The following is a 10,586-nucleotide window of genomic DNA, read 5'->3' as shown; positions in this document are numbered from 1 at the left end:
CTTTCCCAACAGCTCTCACACATGCCCAAACGATGGCTTTTCAAAAATAACCATAAATCAGCATCTGTGGTCGTCCTTTATTCCCCTCTGCTCTGGAAGACTCGCTCTTCCTCTTAAAAATACACCTAGCGCAGGCTATGTTGTTTTCTCCAGTTTCTCTCTCCAAGCTGGCCCTGCCTCACAAGGTCACCAGAAGTCTTTTCCAAAGGTCACCGATGACTGCTGTGTTGCCAAGTCAGTTATTTTTCTTGTTCGGCCTCCCACCTCGTTCATACTCTTTCTCTGGCCCCCATGCTATCATCCTGTCCTTGTGTTCTTCACTGGCTCCTTCTTTGCCTCCATTGCAAAATCCTCCTCCTCTCCCAGCCAGCTGCGAAATGCCAGCACATTTCCAGCAACAAGACACTTCTCTTTTCCACCTATAACTTCGCCTCCAGTGATCTCACCCAGGCCCGCACCTCCCATTTTGACTTCTTTATGGCATATTGCACCATACAGAATTTATGTATTTTTCCGTAGCTGAAACTGCCACTTTTCTCTTTTTGTCATAGGTTTATTGGCACACTTAGAAGTTCTTCTCCCCTCACATTATAGGAACAACCTCTTATTATTTTTTTTTTACTACTTTCATGGTTTGTCAGTCTCTAGTTTGTTTTTTAATATTTTGAAGAACTTTTCATTTGAATTCATTTTGTACATGATAGGATCTAACATTTTAAATAAGTTGTCTCTAGGCCGTGTGGGTGCTGGAATGCGACCCCTGAAAGCATGTCCTTAAATCTGGCCCAGTGGGTGTGCACCCATGGTCAGCCTTTTGACGCGGTGACTGCCCTGAAGGGTGCTCACTCATCCACGATGGACTTGACGCTCTCTCGCTGGAGTCCTTTATAAGCGAATTAAATTCAGAGAGAGAGGGAGAGAAACACAGAAACAAGGAGCTGAACTCAATGACACTTGGAAGAACGATGAGTGGGCCTTGCCACATGGCAGGAGCGGGATCTCCAGCAGCCAGCGCAGCGCGCTGGGCCGCGAGCGTCGCCGTAGGCAGAAGAGCCACACCAGGATGACTCCTCCGTCCGGGCCTCCTGTCGGCCTCAAAACCAAAAGCCAGGAAGTTTTCACTGTGCAAGCCAGACCATTGCTTACTTCAGCAACCTAGAAATTAAAACAGGTCCCAACATCATCTCCCAGTGATTTGAAATCTCACTTTTCATCATTTTTTATAATAAACTTACAGTATTTTTTATCATAAAAAGTAACAAATGTTAAATAAGAAAAAAATTTTATGTAATCAAATACAGTTCTTCATATTTTATTGCTTAGAGTAGTAAGAGGTACAGACTGAATAATTCCTAATTATAATTTCTGATAGTGTTTCAATTATATTTTTTCCTATTCAACTCTTAGATAAATTATAATTTTTCTATAATGTTCCTTCCCTTAGAAAACTCTTGGAGAGAAAGTATTTTGTATGTTTTGTTCAATATGGTATCCCTACCCTCTTGGCTGGAACAGGCCAGCAGGGAGTGTTTAATATTTATTTGTAGAGTTAATAATTAATAAGTCATTGAATGAATAATAATTTGCTAACCACTTTCTCCAATCTCTTATTTCTTTTTACAAGGTCACTTAAATTTACCTGGTGTTTTAAAGCATCTTGAGTGTTTTAAAACTCAATTATGGGGAGCAATGCGCCTCCACGGAACGGGGGTAGAGGGGCTGTGAGGAGCAAACGCGGGGTCAGCCCGGGAGGCGAGGCCGCACGCCCGGAGCCGGGGCTCTTTCCCTTGTCGCTGTCATCCCCCAGGACCCACTCGATAGCCCCTGCCTCCCAGCCTCACCCATGGCCACAGGTGGCTCTGCGCCCCCAGGCCGCTGCCTCCAGTGAGAAGATGCAGTGATAACAGCCATCACCTGAGAGACCCGGCAGCACTTGCTCTTGGATGAGCTCCTGGAACGCATTGACTGTTCCTAATCCATCTCTGCATCCCAGGAGAGCGTCTGCCAAATGGACCAGAAGTGGAATTGCCGGATCCAAGGACACATGCGTCCTCAGTCTTAGGAGATGCTGATGAACCACCAGAACGATCTGAGTTCTTACTGACAAGGAAACAGGCATCTGATGAAGTGAAGACAAGTTTCGTGTCCTCCAAATTCTCTGACATTCTTTCCACCTAGAAGGGGGGTCTAAGCACTCTTCCCTTGAATCCTGTGGGCTTGCGCCCATGGACGGATGGAGTATGGGAGAAGCAAAGCTGTATGACCTCTGAGGCGAGCCTTCCCCCTTGGAATAATGAACACGGAGCACCTGAGCCACCAAATATGGAAACCAAGGTCCCAGCGCACTGGAGCAGAGTTTGAAGCAAGGTCTGTTGTGCAGCCCAAGCCCATGCTCCCACCACAGCACCAGGTAAGGTCATTCTAACCAGCCCACTCAAGCCTCACAGTGCCCTTTTTAATTTAAAGCCAGTAAGGAGCAGAACTGGCCTTGAAGCCCGTTCTCAGTCACCGTTCTCAACACCCCTGCTGTTGTTCACTTTGCAGAGAAGCAGAGGAAACAGAAGTCGTGAAACGTGGGCATGCATCAGAGGTCCCAGATCTTTCCAAGGTTCTTCACTCGTGCTTCCTGTTCTGCTTTTCCCTAGCCCTTGCTGGAATGTAAATGGAAAGCAGGGCTGTGGGCACTGACTGTGACGGCCAGACCTCGGGTCACCAGTGTCCAGGGCCTCACGGCTGGCTGGGTGTGGAGTGGGTGTCCAGGAGCCTCCATGGAGGACCAAGGAGATGAATGACAACCCGTAATGACCTGTCTTCCTGCTTCTCCAGACACTGAGATGCAGCTCTCCTCCCCCCTGTGCCTCTTGCAGGGAAGAAACTGTGACCTGGACTCACAGGGGAAAATCAGTGAGTCCTTTAGGCACCGGGCTCTGAACCTTTGTTGGAGCACCACGGAGGTCTCTACCGTCTTTCTAGAAAAGCACCATCGGGGGCTTTCCTCTTTGAGTTCGCTTTCTCTCTCTCACATCTTTTTCCTGAGGTACCAGGACTGAGGATCGAACATGGGACCTCAAATGCAGGAGGCCAGCAATCAACCTTTGAGCCACACTGGCTTCCCTGAGTTGGCGCCCTCATCTGTTTGCTCATTGCTTGCTCGTTGTCTGCTCGCTGTTCTGTGGTTATTGGGTTTTTTCCTCACTGTTCACTGTCTGCTAGTTGTTGGTTTGTTTTCTTTAGGAGGCACTGGCAACTCAACCCAGGACCTCCCATGTGGGAGGCAGATGCTCAACTGTTTGAGCTACGGTTGCTCCCCTCAAGTTCTCTTAAGTGCAGGGTGGAATAATGCCCTCAGAGCTGTGATTATATTCTTCTAGAAGAAGGAAATGGAAGAGCTCATTCCAACCCAGCCTGTACTTATTAATCCCTGCCCTTAAATTAAAAAGAGCACCTTGGGGGAAGTGGACTTGGCCCAATGGATAGGGCGTTCGTCTACCACATGGGAGGTCTGCGGTTCAAACCCCGGGCCTCCTTGACCCATGTGGAGCTGGCCTGTGTGCAGTGCTGATGCACGCAAGGAGTGCCGTGCCATGCAGGGGTGTCCCCGCGTGGGGGAGCCCCACGCGCAAGGAGTGCGCCCCGTAAGGAGAGCTGCCCAGCCTGAAAGAAAATGCAGCCTGCCCAGGAATGGCGCCGCACACACGCAGAACTGACAAAGCAAGAAGACACAACAAAAAGAAACACAGATTCCCATGCCGCTGATAAGGATAGAAATGGTCACAGAAGAACACACAGTGAATGGACACAGAGAGTAGACAAGGGGGGGGGGGAGAGGGGAGAGAAAGAAATAAAATAAATATAATAAAAATAAAAATAAAAAAAGCACCTTGGGTACGCTTCACCCATTCTCTGAAGCTTCCTCAGCTGTAAAAGGTGGGTGATAAGAGTAGCTTCCTTGGCCCTGCCCTGATCAAGAATGTGGAATATGATGTTTTAGAGCTCCATGCCCCACAGAAGCTTTGAACAACCAGCAAGAACTGGCAGAAACATCTTTCTCAAAGCTCCAGAAAACTGTAAAGCACTGCAGTATCAGGGAAAATGATGAATCAAGATAAGGCTGCTTAAAAGCAGTAGGGCCTCCGGGCACCCTGGATGGCCCTTCCTCAGCCCTGCCCAGCCCACTGTGGAGCAAACCGGTGTTCCCAGAGAAGACCCTGGGTCCCAGGTCCAGGGGGAGCAGAGCACCCTTGTGTACGTGCTGCGAGCATGTGTGTCTGGCCCAATCTTTTCGGTGTGGCTTGAGGGACACGCTGACCCAGAACTTGCCTTGCATGGAAAAGGCAGCTCCCAGCACCCTGCAGAACGCTGTGGGAGAGTAGTCAAGTCGCGCCGCCTAGGGCAAGGGGGTGCTGGCTGTAGGGCACGCCGTGCAGTGCCTGGGGCCTTTAGGAAACCGTGTCCTGGGGAAGAGGAGACATTTGGAGCCGTGTAAATGGGAAAATTCCTAGGGCCACATGTGCATGCTCCAGACAAGAGGCGTGCCCAGGAAGGGCCATGGAGGTCCCTCTGCCGTTCTAGAGCCCTTCTCTACACTCACTGTATGGGCAAGTCCTGAGGGCGAGGGCTGGCACAGGTCAGTGTGCAAAGACCAGACGCCTCCGAGCCTCAATCCAGACGTAACACATGGAAACGTGCCAATGCCCAGGTTTCAACAGAAGGGGAGGATTTAAGCATTAGAAACCACCCATGAGGTGAGCCAGACCTGGGACATACCAGGCAAAGACGTTTTTAAAAATGGTCCTGGGAAGCGGACTTGGCCCAGTGGTTAGGGCGTCCGCCTACCACATGGGAGGTCCAAGGATCAAACCCCGGGCATCCCTGACCCATGTGCAGCTGGCCCATGCACAGTGCTGATGCGCACAAGGAGTGCCCTGCCACGCAGGGGTGTCCCCGCGTAGGGGAGCCCCACGCGCAAGGAGTGCGCCCCGTAAGGAGAGCTACCCAGTTCGAAAGAAAGTGCAGCCTGCCCAGGAATGGTGCCACCCACACGGAGAGCTGACACAGCAAGATGACACAGCAAAAAGAAACACAGATTCCCATGCCACTGATAACAATAGAAGCGGACAAAGAAGAAATGCAGCAAATGGACACAGAGAACAGACAACCGGGGGCAGGGGAAGGGGAGAGAAATTTAAAAAAAAACAACAGTCCTAATAACACCCCACACCAGTTATTAGGACTGTTTTTTAAAACATCTTTGTCTGGTATGTCCCAGGTCTGAGTCAAATATGCTCAAAAGGCTAAAGGAAAACATGGACAAAGAACTAAAGGAAATCAGGAAAATGATAGATGAACACAAAGAGAAAATAATAGAGAGTTGAAAATTATGAAGTGGGTCCAAACAGAGCTGAAGATCATAGTAACGGAAATTTAAAATTCCCAGGAGGGGTTCAACAGCTGATTGAAGACAGGGCAGATGAAATCATTCCGTTTGAGGAATAGAAAGAAGTGAAGGAACGTGAAAGAGCCTGAGCAATGAATGGGACACCATCAAGCGTATCTGTGCACTGTGGGAATCTCAAAAGTAAAAGAGAAAGGGGGGAGAGACTATCCAAGAAATAACGGCTGGAAAGCTCCCAAATTGAACAAAAGAAGTGAACATGCACATCCAGCTGACCAACGAACTCCAAGCAGATTATACCCAAAAAGACCCACAATGCACCATGTTAAAATCATACTGTCAAATGCTAAAGACAGAGAATTCCGAAAGCTGCAAGAGGAAGAAATGTGCCTGGTACAAGGGAGCCTCAGTAAGATCAGATGTCGATTTCTCATCTGAAACCATGGAAAAGCAAGAAGCAGTGGGGTAACATATTTAAAGTGCACAGAGCAAAACATTGCCCACCAAGAATTCTATCTCTGACAAAATCGTCTTTCAAAAATGAGGGACAGATAAACAAAGCTAAGGGAGTTTATCACCATTACACTACCCCTACAAGGGACACTAAAAAAAGTTTCTTCAGGTTGAAAGGAAAGAACAATGGACAACAGGTCGAAGCTGCACGAAGAATAAAGATCTTGGTGAGGGTTGTGACATGGGTAAATAATGCAGGACTATTGTGTTTTTGTTTTGTAACTCCACTTTTCACTCCCTACAGGATCTAAAGGGCAAATACATGTAATGTAATGATAAATCAGTCATTCTGGACTCATAATGTATAAACACATAGTTTGTGGCAAGACCTTCATAAAGGCAGGGGATATCTGAGGGGTAAGGAACATAGTTTGTGTATTCTGCTGAAGTTAAGTGGTATCACAGCAAATGAGATTGTTAGAGATTTAAGATGTTACATTTAGCCCCAAGGTAACTACATAGCATATTGGAGAATATGCACGCTCATAGGGACAGAAATTGGAGTGCAGGTTTCCAGGAGTGAGGGCAGGGGGATGGGAGTTGATGCATGGTGGGTGCAGGGCTTCTGTTTGGGGGAGACAGGGAAGCTTTAGAATGGAAGGTGGTGAGGCTACCACAATATTGTGCACATGATTAATTCCATTGAATGGTATTGCTTGGGACTGATTGGGATGCAAAAGTTTATGTTGTATATATGCTCCTACAATTAAAAAAAAAAAAAAAAAGTACAGAGACTACAACAATTAAATTCAGTAAATGTCCCTGGATAGGACCAGCAAGGGAGGAGAAGAGGTTCAAAGGAACATTATTGGGACATAAGTGAAAATTGGTTTATAGGCTGAGTTTTATATCAATGTTCAATTTCTTGACCTTGACACCTGTACTTAAGGTGGTTACATAAGTGAATATCCCCACTTTTAGGAAATGTACATGGCAGTATTAAGTTTCAAGGAGCATGAAACTTATCAGAAACTATCAGAAAATGGACTGATGAATAGGCAGGCAAATGGAAGGAAGGAAGAAAGGAAGGGAGGGAGGGAGGGGAGAAGGAAGAACGGCGAATTGGCAAAATGTTAAAATTGGTGGATCTGAGTATCTGGGGGGTAGGAGTTAGTTGAAGTTATCTATAGGGTTTGTGTTCTTTTTGTAACTGACCTGTATGAAAATATTTCAAAATAAAATGTTTAAATATTATTAAAATGTTAAAAAAACACTCGATTATTAAATTCTAACAAGGCATTTCTCTATAATCATAGCCCCTATTGTTTCCACTAATTTAGCTGTCTAGGAACATGCTGGTTTTGACCAATTATCATGCCCAAATATTCTGTTTTTGTATCTGTTTTTACAAAAATCCATCTGAACTAATCTTCTACAGTCTTATAATTACATGAGCATGATAATCACGTAATTATGTTGGACTAAAAAGTATTGTGTGATCTAAGTTTGACTCAAATCTGTTAATTAATACGTGGGTGTTGATTTTGGGGGCTTTTTGTTTCCAGCCCCTCCATCTGTATAGTTGACATTCAGTCGTCCAAGGCAGTGCCTGGAGCTTTATTATGGTTTTCGGGAGGAAGCCGTGACAAAGAAAGGAGCTGAAATCCAGTCAGCTAGGAGGGCTTTCTCCCAGAGATCTGCTCACACAGCACTAGTGTGTTAGAAATAGAAATGTTTGTTGAAAACAGCCTCCACTGTAGCCAGGAAGACAGAGTTCAATGGCATATATCTAAAGGACAAAAAGAGGTCGGAATGGGGAGGAAGAGCCATGGTTTCCAAGCTTGAAAGCAAGAAATTATAAGAATCAAGACAAAAGGGTGAGAAAAGAAGCTCAACACCAAGGCTTTGAAATGATCTCAACTTTTAAGAGTGGAAGAAGAGATGAAAGAATGAAAGAAGGAAGATGGGAGGGAGGGAGGGAAGGAGGGAGGGAAAACACTTTTTACTTTCTTGCATTTTCTCATCAGAAATTATGGTCACTGTAGGAAAATGAAGAAACAGAACATTGTGAAAAAGAAAATGTGATGAATAAAGATAATTTTTTTCAATCTAATATATTTTTGTAGTCAGTAAAGGTAGGTATATTTGTATTTGTATTTTTATACATGAATTTTCCCCTTCTATCCACTTACTAGATATGACTCCTTCATCCCCTTTTCCCACTTTCTTTATCAAATTTTAAGTTTTTCTTTCAAACAGAGTCTTGGTGGATTTTATTTTTTAACACAATGTGACAGTCTTTCATGGATATCAACATCTTTCATACTAAGCTGCCACATATCTATTGCTGCTCAACAAATCACCCACAAAATGAGGTGTCTTGTTATCTCATAGTTTTGGGGGGTCAGAAACTAGGGAGTGGTTAGTCTGGGTGTTTCTGGCTTAGGGTCCCACAGGAGGCTGCAGTCCAGGCTGGCTGGGGTCCAGTCATTCCAAGGCCCCTGGGGGAGAACCTGCTTCCGACCCCCTCCAGGTGGCCAGCCGAGAGGCCTCAACAGCCGTCGGCGGAAGGCGCCAGTCCCTTTCCATGTGGCCTTCTCCAAAGGGCAGTGGGTTTCCCTCAGAGCAAGTGACCAAGGGAGGAACAGAAGGTAGCCCGACAGGAACCACAGTGCTTCGCCACCAGGCCTCAGAAGTGACATCTGACTTCCGCTGTCTTCTCTTGGTCAGAACTAAGTCAGTTGGTCCAGCCTGCCCTCGGGTGATGACTGCATAAAGCTGTGAATACCGAGAGTGGGACTAACGGGGCCATCTTAGAGGCTGCTGCCACGCTGGGCATGATGGCCGAGGTGCTCCGTGTTATTCCAGTAACTATTAGGTATACCATCTATTATTTATGTTTACACTGCTGTTTCATCCTTTTTGTTTTTGTCATTGCTTCTTTTGTTTTTTCTTTGTTTTCTGTGATTTTTTTAAAGAATATTTTATTGTTTGTCATTGCTTTTTGATATTTTAAAAATCATCTCCCCATAATTCCTTTTTAATTTCCACTGTATTTGTCTATTTCATTACTTGCAATTTTCCCCTCCTCTCAGAGATAGATGTGATGCTATTAATTTTGAAAATAACGAGCCAACTATTTCTCCCCCACAAAACTCCTCTCATCACTAGATCACCACACAACAACCAGCAGATGCCTTTAAAATAGTCTCACTTCCCACCCCTCGTGTCTCCCCTTGCTTCCTTGTGCTCCATCTCCGCCTCGCCCCAGGCAGCAAAGCTGTTGCACTATGAAGAGTTAGTAGTTACTAGAATTTCTCTTAGAGGTTGTCCCTTTGCTTCACGTGCCTTTCCTGTTCCTGGATTGTCCACCCTTATCCATTTACACATACACTCACACACTCAGGCACGCACATCAACCACCAGGTCTGTTTCCACCACTGTTTTCCTTCTCTTTACCATCACACATCTCAAAGCCTCTATTCTGCTAATTTGTATTAACATTTTTCAACTTTTGATTGGGTTATATAGCGCACATAACACAAAGTGCACAAATTGTAAGTGAACAACCCACTGGACACTCGCAAATGATCACCAAGTGTCGCCCACCCCTCAGATGTGCCACTCAGCCCCTCCTCCACGTGAAGAGACCACCAGAGCGACTTCTACGGACCACAGAGGCACTTTACCTGTTTCTGACCTTTACGGAAAATGCACACCATAGTATCTGTTCCTCTGTGCCTGGTCTCTCACTCAACATCATGTTTGTGAGATTCAACCATGGAGCACTAGTTCATTCATTTTCATTATTGAAAGGATTTCCGTACATGAATTCCTACTATTTATCTATCTGTTCTGCTCATCAGGAACTTCTCGGTTGTTTCTAATTTGGGGCTAGTACAAGAAATTCTGCCTTCTCGAATATTTTTGTGCATGTATTTCGGTGTACGTGGGCATGAATTTCCATCAAGTCTATATCTAGAGGTTAAATTGCTGGTTTGCAAGGAAGGCATATTTAAACTTTAATAGATACTTGCCTGTTCCACTGATTGTACCTCTTTGACCCCCCAGGAATATACTGGTTCATTCACCTTTTAGTTAGCATAATAGTTAACATTTATGAAGCATAATAAAGACTTATTTGAATACTTTGTACGTAAAACAAAAGGATTTCAGGATTCTAAACTTTGCAATTATTGAGCATGATTTTCCTGATATCAGAAAATAAAAGCTCAGATACCTTGTGCATCCAGGCAAGTGCAGAGGTCAAATGTCAATCAGAAAAACCACTGAAACTGATGCTGTGCTGATCAGATTATTCTCGCCACCAGGAGGTTCTTTTATTTCTTTTTCCTCATGAAATTTCAGTAGAATTATGGCAGTTAAACTGTGGCAGACCCTGGAAGCTTCATGTAGATGGTCATTTTCTTAGGACCCAAATTACTGGACCATAATGATCCCTTACCTTAGCATTTTTCACAGTGGGAATGGACTAGTAATGGTTTATTGACTTGATTTGTGTATGGACAATTTTAAAAATGGCCAGAAATATCTACAATTTCTTTAGCATGTCACCCAATCACAGTGATCAGAACAAGTCTTGGTTATTACTTTTAACTGATTGCAGTCATTATCATTCTTGATGATTCATCCTGAGTACAGAATATAATTTATTTATTCATTTTAGTCATTTCTTCGGTCTTTCAATATAGATTGTCCAGCTCTGTGTCAATGCTGT

Source organism: Dasypus novemcinctus, chromosome 5, assembly GCF_030445035.2.
Source record: "Dasypus novemcinctus isolate mDasNov1 chromosome 5, mDasNov1.1.hap2, whole genome shotgun sequence".
NCBI lineage: Eukaryota > Metazoa > Chordata > Mammalia > Cingulata > Dasypodidae > Dasypus > Dasypus novemcinctus.
Note: the sequence above shows the minus strand (reverse complement) of the source record.